The 12297-nt window shown below is 39.0% G+C and overlaps 1 protein-coding gene across 1 annotated transcript in view; it reads right to left on the reverse strand.

Moving 5' to 3' along the window:
* Positions 1-12078, reverse strand: part of FYB1 (FYN binding protein 1) — a 169973-nt gene extending 157895 nt beyond the window's left edge. Inside the window, exon 1 of the mRNA XM_059919068.1 lies at positions 12028-12078. The gene's annotated coding sequence lies outside the window, so the exon portion shown is untranslated. The remainder of the gene's footprint in view (positions 1-12027) is intronic.
* Positions 12079-12297: the final 219 nt, after the last annotated feature.

Genomic DNA, 12297 nt, shown 5'->3' on the forward strand with positions numbered 1-12297 from the left:
TACCAAGCAGGATAAATAAAAATCAGTTCACATGCCTACGAAGCATAGTAAAGCTGCAAAACATAAAGACAAAGAGACATCTTGAAAGGAATGACAGAATTTCACCTACAAGGTAAGACAATTAGACTTGATAGCATACAATTCCGCAACACTAGAAGGCAGAAGCCAGTGGGGTAAGTCTGTAAAGTGCTGAGGAAAAGTAACTATCAATTTAGAATATTTATATACGGCTAAACTATCATTTAAGAGTGAAGTCAAAATGAAAATGTCTTCAGTTATACAAAACTCAATATACATTGTGGTATATAATATTACTCTTCTTCCAAATGGGTATCCATCTCTGCTATTACCCTGAATGCATAAAAATTATACATCCTTACATCTCTGTCCTGTTTAGCTGAGGCATGACTATGCAACTTATTTTGGCTGATTAAATGTGAGTAAAAGTGAAGTACATATCTTCCAAGCAAAAGTGTTAAGAACTAGATATAGGGGTGGAAGGTTATGTTAAATGGGTAATTACATTTTATTTAGGTTCTTGTGTTTGGGAGAATATTAACAGAAATACTAAATAGTTGTAGAAATTGTTAGAAAATAGGTAAGAGCATGTGTACTTGGGTAAGAAGATATATGAACCTAGAGCACAAGAGTAAGATGTAAGAAACAGTGATAAACATGGAGTTTTATGAAGTATATGGACCAGTATGACAGAGTTAAGAGCTTAGAAGCAGAGTCACACATATGTGGGAAATGGACGTATGACAAAGGAGGCAACAGAAAGAAGTAGGGGAAAAAAACAGACTAAAATAAATGGTACTTGACAATTGGTTATCCATTGGGAATATATTACATGCCTACCTCACATCACAAGTATAAATAAAGTCCTGATTATTAAAGACCTAAATATGAAAATCAAATCTTTAAAATATTTAGAGAAAAGGTTAGGAAAACAGCTTTAACATTTGAGAGTAGGGAATAACTTTTTTAAAAACGACATCAAAGCAGAAATGATAGACTTATTGTAAAATTTGACAGCATTAAGATTTAAAACTTCTGTATAAAAAAGAGACACTAAAAATAAAGTAAAAAAGAAGCCATAGATTCAGAGCATAAAAATAGCAATGTACTAACTGACATAGAATTAATGCCTAGAATATATAAGGAATTCCTAAGAATCAACGTGAAAAGATAATCTGTAAGAAAATGAACAAAGCACATGAGGTGAATTTACAGAAGAGTTACCTGCACAGTCAATAAGCTTATGAAAACACATTCCATCTTAGTAGTAATCAGGAAAATTGAAACCAAAATGAAGTAGAGTTTTGCTATGCCGACAAGGGCTTAATTTCCAAAATATACAGACAGCTCATACAACTCAATATCAAAAAAACAAACAACCCAATCAAAAACAGGCAGAAGACCTAAATAGACATTTCTCCAAAGAAGACATAGATGGCCAACAAGCACATGAAAAGATGCTCAATATCGCTAATTATTAGAGAAATGCGAATAGCATGGAATTTTCTTAAAAAACTAAAAATAGAGTTACCATATCATCCAGCCATCCCACTCCAGGGCAATTATCCAGAAAAGACAAAAACTCTAATTCAGAAGATACATACACACCGATGTTCTTAGCAGCACTATTTACAATAGCCAAGACATGGAAGCAGTCTAAATGTCCATCTACAGATGAATGGATAAAGAAGATGTGATATATCTGTATCTATATCTATATCTAATAGAATATTACCCAGTAATAAAAAAGAATGAAATAATGCCATTTGCAGCAACATGGATGGACCTAGAAATTATCATACTAAGTGAAGTAAGTCAGATAAAGACAAGTTTTTATGATATCACTTATATGTGGAATCTAAAAAATCAACTTACAGAAACAGGCTCACAGACATAGAAAACAAACTTATGGTTTACCAAAGGGGAAAGGAGGGGAAGGGACAAATTAGGAGTTTGGGATTAACAAATACACACCACTGTATATAAAATATATAAACAACAAGGATTTACTGTATAGCACAGGGAACTATATTCAATATCTTGAAATAACCTATAATGGAAAAGATTTAGTTATATACACATATAACTAAATCACTTTGTTGTACACCTGAAACTAACACAGTATTGTAAATCAAGTATAGTTCAGTTAAAAAATTTTTTTAAATGAAGTAGAGTTTTGCATATAATAAATTCTCAAAACTCTATCAATAAACTTGACAAAACCAAGTTTTAGGGATGATGCAGAGAAATGGCAACTCTCATACAAGGTTGGGGAGAGATAAATTGTTACAATGATTTTAGAGAACAATTTGCTAACATTCAGTAAATTTAAAGGTGCCCAGACCCTCTATGCAAAAGAACATTTATTCTAGTACTGTTCAAAATGGAAAATAATGACAACGAATTCAACGTTGGAGAATAGATGAATATTGCAATATAATTACACAGAAATTCAATAGGTTGAACCAGAGCTGCATGGGTCCAAATGGATACATATTGAAAACATACCAATGTCGAGTGAAAGAATGCAAATGCAGAAATCATAAAAATAAACTGGGCAAAACAATATTATATAGTATCTTATGGATACAGGCAGATGAAATAAAAATATAAAAACATGGCGGGGAAGGCGAGACAGCACTATCAGAGCAGGTGTTCCTCTGCTCGTGGAAAGAGGGGTATGGAACTGGGAAGGGCAAAAAGAGGGCTTCAACTTTGTCTTTTTTAGTTTTGAAAAGATGGCAAAATGACAATAATATGAAAAAATGGTAATATGTGTGGACTCTGGGTGGTGTGTATGTGAGCATTTGTTATGTTATTTGTTTCTTAACATACCATAGTATTTGAAAAAGAGAAGCGCATGGGAAAGAAGGGGCAGATGGAATTCACCTCCAAGAATTAGGGAAGTGATATTGAAGTTACTAAATCCAGAACTGGAGCCCCACACCCATTCACTTCAAGAGCAAGTGTGTTGCACATTTAGCGGCTGCTCATACGTGCTCTAAACAAGTGCCTCTCATTTCCTCCTACGTGCATTGACCTGTGAATGAACGAGATCTAGAATTTGAACCTCTCGCTCTTGGCTTAAAACTCGCTTGTCCATCGACAGATGAATGGATAAAGAAGATGTGACACACGTATACAATGGAATATTACTCAGCCATAAAAAGAAACAAAATTGAGTTATTTGTAGTGAGGTGGATGGGCCTAGAGTCTGTCATACAGAGTGAAGTAAGTCAGAAAGAGAAAAACAAATACCGTATGCTAACACATATATATGGAATCTAGAAAAAAAAAAGATGGTACTGATGAACCTAGTTGCAGGGCAGGAATGAAGAGGTAGACATAGAGAATAGACTTGATGACATGGGGTGGGAGGTGAAGCTGGGGTGAAGTGAGAGTAGCACTGACATATATACACTATCGAATGTAAAATAGTTGGCTGGTGGGAAGCAGCCACATAGCACAGGGAGATCAGCTCTGTGCTTTGTGACCACCTAGAGGGGTGGGATAGGGAGGGTGGGAGGGAGATGTAAGAGGGAGGGGATATGGGGATATATGTATATGTGTTGCTGATTCACTTTGTTATAAAGCAGAAACTAACACACCATTGTAAAGCAATTATACTCCAATAAAGATTTTTTTTTTAAGAAAAAGAAAAACGTGGGACTTAAAAAAATAAAAACTTGTTTGTCATAACAGAGGAGTTTTTTTTTTTAACACAGTGGTACAGATCTTGCAGCAAAGGGGAGGCAGCCTATTTTGCAGAAGCAGAGGATATAAACAGATCGAGAGTAGAGAGTAGGGGTGTACGTGAAGGGAGTGTGTGGAGGTGAGTGGATTTCTATTTGGGGACAGTAGTGTGTCGTTCAGGACTGTGACTGACCCCCTCCAGCTTACATGATAAGGACAAGAATCACCGCTGTCCATGAAAGAAGTGGCTTGGAACCCCAGCTCCCAGAGGGATTCTTCTAGCTCAGATTTTATTTTCTGATTTCCCTGGAACACCAGCTCTCAAGTGGGCCTCCACTGCAGCCCCTCAAATTATTTGCGGGGCCCCAAACTCATCCCCCTCAGAAATCCTTCACAAATTAAACACTTGGCTGTGTTTAAATTTAGGGTCACAATTTTAAAGGATGAGGGAGAGAAAGTCTGTAGTGAAGCCCCACACCATGGTCAAGGCTGCCTGAGAAGGATGCACGCCACTTCAGAAGTAGCCCTCCTCTCAAAATGTGGATCGGATAATGACATTCACTCCTTTGCTTGGGAGCCTCCAACGGCTGCCCGGGTGAACAAAATGAGATCAAATTCCTTGTCATGGCCCTCGAGACCCTGCAATATGTGACTGCTGCCTGTTTCTAGAAACCACCTCTTTATCCCTCTCCTCTTCTCTTGCTTTTCCTCCTGCCACCCTGTCTTCTTGCAGATGCAAGCTCTCCCCTGCCTCTTGTCTTTTGTACCTGCCATTTCCTGTGCTTGAAATGGTCTTTACTGCCACCTTCCCTGTGCCCAGCTTATTCTCACTCTTCGGTGCCGCAATTCTCAACCTGCACCGGACCCCACTTCCCACCTTAAGGGTTCGATTTGACTGGTCTTGGCTGGGGCCTTGAGAATGGGTATGATTTATAAGCTACTCACGCGATTCTAATGTGCAAGGAGGGTTGAGAACCAGTGCTTTAGCTTAAGTATCACGGCATCAAAGACCAGACCACTATCTAAAGAGGATGTTTCCTTCATATGTTCTATCTCAGCTCCTTATTTACCTCCTTCAGAGCGCACTGCCTGCTATTTTACTTATTTGTTTACTTGAATTAACTTTCCGTCTTCCAGGGAGCAGCGGGTCTCCAAGCGTGGTCCCTGGAGTAGCAGCATCAGTGTCACTTGGAAACTTATTAGAAATGCCAATTCCGGGCTTCCCTGGTGGCGCAGTGGTTAGGAATCCGCCTGCCAATGCAGGGGACACGGGTTCGAGCCCTGGTCCGGGAAGATCCCACATGCGGCGGAGCAACTAAGCCTGTGTGCCACAACTACTGAAGCCCGTGCTCTGCAACAAGAGAAGCCACCATAATGAGGAGCCCGCACACAGCAACGAAGACCCAACGCAGCCAAAAATAAATGAATTTATTAAAAAAAAAAAAAAAAGAAAGAAATGCCAATTCCCAGGCTCCTTCCCCAACCCTCCAGGTGATTCAGACACTTGCTAAAGTTGGACCCACTGCGCTCAGTGTGAGCTCCAGGAAGCCAGGACCCCACCTGTCTTCTTCACCCTGCATTCTTGTCCAGCAGAGCCCAGCGTGGGACAGGGCCTCAATAAACCCTCACTGAATAAAGAGTGACAACACATTTCTTTTGTTAATTGCTCACACGTGAACTGCAAGCTGACTGAGAGGAGCAAAACAAACTAATAAGACCCCCAAACCAATTTTTACTTCATTTCTTAAAACCTTCTAAGGTTTATTGATAAAAGCTTTTTCCCCTCACTAACTGTGAACGTACAAAAATTTGTGCATGATTCGATATCTGCCCCTCCCTCTTTTTCAGAGAATCTACAACTTGAAAGGTACCTAAACACACTTGTCATGTGGACAGGTATCATTCTGTTATTTCCATTTAAGGCTGTTAAGTGACATAATTTGTCTAAGGTTGCAGATTAAGTCAATTTCCACAGGACCGTCTGTTTGAGAAGTAGAATCTTACTGTCGCTTCCTTCTGCTACTGAAATGTGGAATCGTAAAGAACATTATGGAACACCTAGCCCACCCTCTACCTTAACTGAGCAGCTTGAGAGAGCTGGAAAGACCGAGCCAAGATCCCACTGCGGGTTATGGGGAGGCTGGGCCTGGAGGCCAGCACTCCTTGCCACCGTGTAGCTAAAATCCATCATTCTTAATAGCTGATGTCCTTGTCCTCACAAAACCCCACGTACTTTTCCACCTAATTCCCACAAGTTTCTACAGCTCCTCTGCCAATAAGTTATACGAAGAGGGTGACAACAGGTGAATTTCCCAATAACCACTTGGGCCATGACGTGGTTCCACTTTCTGAGGCTCCCTTCCTGCACTCAGCCTGGAGGAGGCGGAGTTAGTCACACCAGTAACACAGAGGGTGAGCTTGCAGGGAAGGTGAGGCATTTGATCATTGAATCCCCATTTCTAAACCCTGGGGTGGAGAACCACAAAGCCAGGAACCCCTTTAGTCTCTTATCCCAGTGGCTCTGCAAAATTTCAATAAAGTGAGCATTCTGAAAATAGGATATAATTCATAATGGTAATAGCAGAAGAAGTTACAACCAGTGACTCCCAGATCAAACAGAGGTGGTCACCAGCCTGAGGAAAGGCCCCTGACACTCCTAAAAACCAGTCCCGGGCTTTTCTAGGACCACCTTGCTGTCTTCCTCTGTACCTACTTTTTCTTGGATGCAGCATAATGCAGAAAAAGCTCAGGCTCTGAGAGCAGACAGAACTGTGCTCAAATTCCAGTGCTGTGGAATCTGGAAATTCAGTAGCTGTGTGGCTGTGAGTAAGGGAATCACCCTTCCCAAGACTCAGTTTTCTCAGCTAGGAAATAGGGACGGCAGCAGTAACTATTTGTAAGGATTGTTATAGGGATTTAATGAGATGGCGTATGTCAAGGCTCACAAATGCTAACTGCCATTGTATTCTCCTCCTGTGTTCATTGAAGTCTTTATGCCTCCTTAGGAAATCATTTATTTGGGGCTGGAAAGAGAGAAACCAACATTCATTCAGTGTCTGGCTGGTGCCTGCACTTTAACAGGTGCTTTGTAATCACAATCTTATTCACTCCTTAAAACAACCCTGCGAGATAGTTACTGTCATCTTCATCACTGTTGGACAAGGAAACAAACTCAGAGCTCAGGTGACTGATGAAAAAACACATACAACTAGTAAGCAAAGCATAAGAAGCCAGGAATAGGGACTTCTCTGGTGGTTCAGTGGTAAAGAATCCGTCCTGCAACGCAGGGGACACGGGTTCGATCCCTCATCAGGGAAATAAGATCCCACATGCCGTGCAGCAACTAAGCCCACGTGACACAACTACTGAGCCCTTGCACCTCAACTAGAGAGCTGAGCCCTTGCACCTCAACTAGAGAGCTGCCGCAAACCACGGAGCCCGTGCGCCACAACTAGAGGGAAGCCTGCGGGCCGCAACAAAGAGCCCGTGCGCCACAACGAAGACCCGATGCAGCCCCCCTCCCCCCAAAAAAGAAGCCAGGAATGTGGCCTTTTGACTGATCTATGATGTCTTCCAAGGAGAAAAAGTAGAAAGTTTTTTCCTTCTTGTAATATGCTATGTGCCTTTCTGTAACTTGTCATAGAATGTCAGAGGCAATGTTAGGGAGAGAGATATTAAAGGAAATCTACTTCTTCTTTAAGTATACCCTTGATATGCTACAAAGATAGGCATGTATATACCATAACCGCCACTGGGAAATTCATTTGCCATGCCATTATATAGTAGGTAAACTTAAAATATATTGTTTAACAAGAGGGTAACTGTGTTCAAAGTTTAAATATATGTTCTTTCACCTACCTATTCTTCTAGTAGTTCTGACAATGGAAAATTATCAGGCAATGTATATAAAAGAATGCTTATGACAGTCTTGTCTGTATTACCATAAAGAAAGAAAAGTAGAATAAGAAACAATCTCAATGTCCAGCTATATGGAACTAAAATAAATTATGGACTACAATGCAGTCATTAAAAATGATTCATTATTAAAAATGCTATCATAACTCAGATATTATTAAAGATATTTTAAATTAAAAAGCAAGTAAGGAAATAAAGTATGATAGTACTTATAGAAAATTATATTTATAAGATACAGTTTTAAATGACAAAATTCTAAAGGGATCGGCATTAATTTAACAATGATTGCCCCCTAAGTGATAGAACTATAGAAAATAAGTATTGTGTCATTTCTTCATATCTATATTTCTAAGAAATTTTCTTTAATAATATGCGTTACTTTTGTAATAAGACTGTGATCTCTTAAGAAAACATTATGTGTAACAACAAACACACACTATCCAATTAAACCTCTCTCTTTTTTTTCTTCTATTATCATCTACTTTTCCCTAAGAAAATGCAAATAACCCTGTCAACCACAGTGCCCTCGTTTATTTTTGAAGAGGATATCGTAATTAAGGTCAAGATCTTTTCTAAGAATCCTGGATCTGAAGACCGAGTTTGGAAACACTAGAGGGACTTGTAAATCCCATCTTGATAGGTGACCGCCCTCCTCTACAGATGGGGCTGCAAGGAGAGTCCACGTGCTACCGTTTCCTCTCTGTGGTATTCCTCTCCCCATGACTCTGCAAGTCTGACCCAGAGAAGGGATAACCAATCTCTATCTTCTAGGGGCTGAGGAGTCTGGGAGGGGTGTGTGGGATAGAAAGTTGACTCTCTTCTAGACTCTGTGAACCTGAGAACACCACATGTATAAGAACACAGCCAATTATTCAGCGAAATAATAGGAAACTAGCAGAATACTAATGCTGTAGTTCAGCTACTTTATGGGTTAAGCTAGTTTTTGTCGTACGCTGGGAACCAACTCATGATTTTAAGTGCACTCCACATAATGACTTTCAATTAACTTTGGAACACAACCTGTCCCTAAGATTTGGACTACTTGGACTTTGCTTCTCTTAATTAAAATAATAAAATGCATTTTTCTAAACAAAAGAGCTCTTCTTGTAAAATTCAGGTGTTGTCAAAATGGCACTCGTCCTCAGCAATATTGCCCAACGTATATCACTGGAGTTCTCTTCAGGGTTCCAAAGTGCTCATAAAAGGAAACGACTGCACTTCTGGTTATAGCACCCAACCATCTTAAGAGGCAAGACAAAGAACACAGCTTTTCTTTCTTTAAGGCATAGCTCTTCCTCTATTCTGAAGGCTAGAATCAGAAAAGGGAACTCTTGCAGCCACAGTCCCTCAGCTGGTATGATAAAGCCTTAGCAGCTTTATAAGCAAATGGAACTATGATGAGATAAGCAAAAATTCCAAAGGCTTGGAGGACCTGCCTGTGAAGCACTCCCACACCTCTCCGCTCTATGTAGAAAAGATTAGATGTTTGCTAGGAGACCAAGGAGAGTCATAAAATCTATTACTTACCATTTTTATTGAAGAGTTGACGTGCCTGGCACACAGTGACCCCGAAGATGCTGTAACTCGGACAGTGAATGTGCAAGTTAGCTATGCAGGGTGTACTTCCTTTTTTGAACCATGTGGTCTGTCCAGTTTTCACACATTGATATATAAGGTTTATTTGCATGTTATCTCAGCCTTCGGAGCATTTGTATAACTGGCCAGGTTTATCCAGTTATTATGCTTTAATAATATGAAAACAGCTACAGGTGAAGCTTTGAAGTCAAATATTGACACAGAATTTTTTTAAAAGTGCCTGAATTGTAAACTCTGTGTATGTTATTAACCCATTTTATATAAAATGTGTGTTTGTGGACCTATCTATGTATCTATCTATTTATCTGCCAAGGACCCACATTAACATGTTAACAGTGGTTCACTTTGGTGGAGGTATTATTACAAATAATCCTTATTTTGTACTTTGCTGATTTTTTGACTTTTTAATTTTGAGTATATGACACGTTTAAAACAGAACTATAATCTTATAAAGAACAAAAAGATCATGATAATTTTAATCATCAATTCCAAATGCATTTAAATCTATCTCACCAATATTTGAATGGTGGACATATTTTAAGCTTATCATAGGATGTTACTCATTTCATTAAAAATATAAAGTACCTGTCAGTCTAGGTTCATGCATTAATTTTGGGGTAATATTTGTTAGCATCAGATGCCTCAATCTCTCACACTGGTGAACTAGATATTCTTGAGTTAGGGGCATAATATTTGATCCCAACTAGTCAGAGTTCCCACCAATCTTCTCTAGTGCTTGTTTGAACTCATTCTGGTACATGGATTTTTACCTCCTTTATTTTTAATATATAGTTTATATATATATACTGATAATAAAGTAATTTTAAGAGTAGAAAATCATCTTCATGTCCTATTGCAAAGGAAAGGCAACTGACTCCTTAATTTTGGGTTGCAAATTTCTAGATCTTGTATGTACTGCCACATTAACCTAGTAGAGAGACACCAAATTTTTTCATTTGATCCTGACCTAATATTAATTACTACCGTGACAATAAAAATTCTTCATTAAATGAATATTCCCTATTATTTATTTCTTAAAATGAAAATGTTTTTCAAAATCAAGATGTGGTTAGAAATATGGATAGAATCATTGTCAGGACAAGGCAGAAAGGCAGGGCAAGGGTCAGGTCCCAAGGGTAGAAAGGAATTTGAGATTGCCTTGAAACTGTAGGTATTTTACAGAGGGGTAGGGCTTGAGGATAGTCAGGAACTAGGAGGGTAGTCAGAAATTGCACTGTCTCTGGCACATAATAAATACTCAATGAATTAACGGAGGAGGAAGATCAAAGCAAGGCAGGTATGAGAACCAGGCATTCTTTTAGACATAAGCCATTGCCAGAAGACCTTAAAATGGAGACATTCTCTAGCTTAACTGAAAAGCCTCTCATCCACTATCTGTTGGAACAGTACAATTTAGGGTCTAAAGCAGAGGGTTTTCATCTGGCAGCACGTTAAAATCACCTGGGAAGCTTTTAAAAATCCAAGTTTCCGGGCTTAACCCCAGACCATTAAATAAAAATCTCTACTTTGAGACCCAGGCATCAGTGTTTTTTAAAGTTCCCCAGGAGGTTTCAAAATGCAGGCAAGCCCAGGCTCTAAAAGGAGGAGCAAGCAACTCGTACGAGGAAGGTGATAGATTAGCAGGCAATAACTTGATAGTACTGTAGAAATAATACTGATGCTCTGACACTGTTTACTACCAAGTTTATCAGCATATTTTCACCATGCGCTCCATAATAATTACTTATTCTTGGTCATTCTATGATTTTCTCTCTGGGCGGGTAATTGGGACAAAACTTACAAGATAAACGGAAATCGAGCAATTTCCATTAACAATGTAGCTAACTGTACAAGTCTCTGGTTAAGAGAATGTTGAGTTTCAATTTATTCATTTGAGTTCCATTTCATTTTGTGTTTATTTCTAATTGCAGATTAAGGTGATTTTTAGTTGTTACTGACATAAATTCAGCAGTCTCTCAAAAATATATTTAAGAGAAGTAAGTATCTTGGCTAAGAAAAAACAGGCTAGCTGTAGCTCTCATCCATAACTCATAACTCACCAATAAGTGTTTATTTTTAGTTTTCGGAGCATAATCATTTTACTTAAAAAAACATGTTTCAAGTATCACTTATGTGAGCACATTTCCTGTGAACTCAATGAAGTATGTAAATCCTTGAGCAGGAAGAGGAAACAGGAAATGCAAGAAAGCTGACACACAAACAATATAATGATACCATCTGAAGAAGATAAAGTTATTTTTTTGTGGTATGGGTGCTGCAGTTATTCCTGCTAGTGGAAGGGAGAAGTAGCTTAGAGAACACAAAAATGGTTATAATTCTTCAAATCTCTTTTCATAAATTTGCATTCTAGAGAACTGTTTTTGTTCAGGCAATGGTAAAATGAGGCTGTCTCCCTGGTACAAAGTGACAGCTAGATGGAGACTGTGAGGCCCAGAGACATGGTGGGGTTTGAGGGGGACTGGTGAATCCAGCTTCGTTTTTTTTAAAGTCAATTTACAAGATGGAGGGCGAGAACACTAATGACAATGTAAGTAACACTACTTATCGAGCCTTATTTAAAAACGTTGTCACTGTTGTATCTATCAGGTTTTGAAAGGAGTATGGTTGAAGTTGTTAGCACAGAGGGTTAGAAAGACTTATAAACTCTTACACAGTTTCAGCTTTATAACCTGAATGGCTAACATTTTAGAAAAGAAACAGATGATCATCTGCTTTACGTGCCCAACAATCACAGGCCTGGGCAAGACCCCTGAGATAGGAGAACAGGAGGATGTTGAGTCTCACCTCTTCCAGGAAGCCGTCTGTGCCGCTGGCTCACTCATCTCTCCCTTTTTCTGGACTCCTGCAGACTGCACCACGAAATGAAGCTCTTTGATATGTTTCCTTTTTATAGTTCTCCCATTGTATCGGTCGCATTAAGTTTGGCTCCCTAACCAGATCCGAAACTCCTCCAGTACGAATTAATTTTCATACTTCCTTCTGTCACCCTAATATCCTAGAGTAGCTTTTATTTTTTTAAAGCTTTTTTTGTGACTCACGGGTTCCTTTCAGAAT

Source organism: Balaenoptera ricei, chromosome 3 (genome assembly GCF_028023285.1).
Source record: "Balaenoptera ricei isolate mBalRic1 chromosome 3, mBalRic1.hap2, whole genome shotgun sequence".
Taxonomy (NCBI): Eukaryota; Metazoa; Chordata; class Mammalia; order Artiodactyla; family Balaenopteridae; genus Balaenoptera; species Balaenoptera ricei.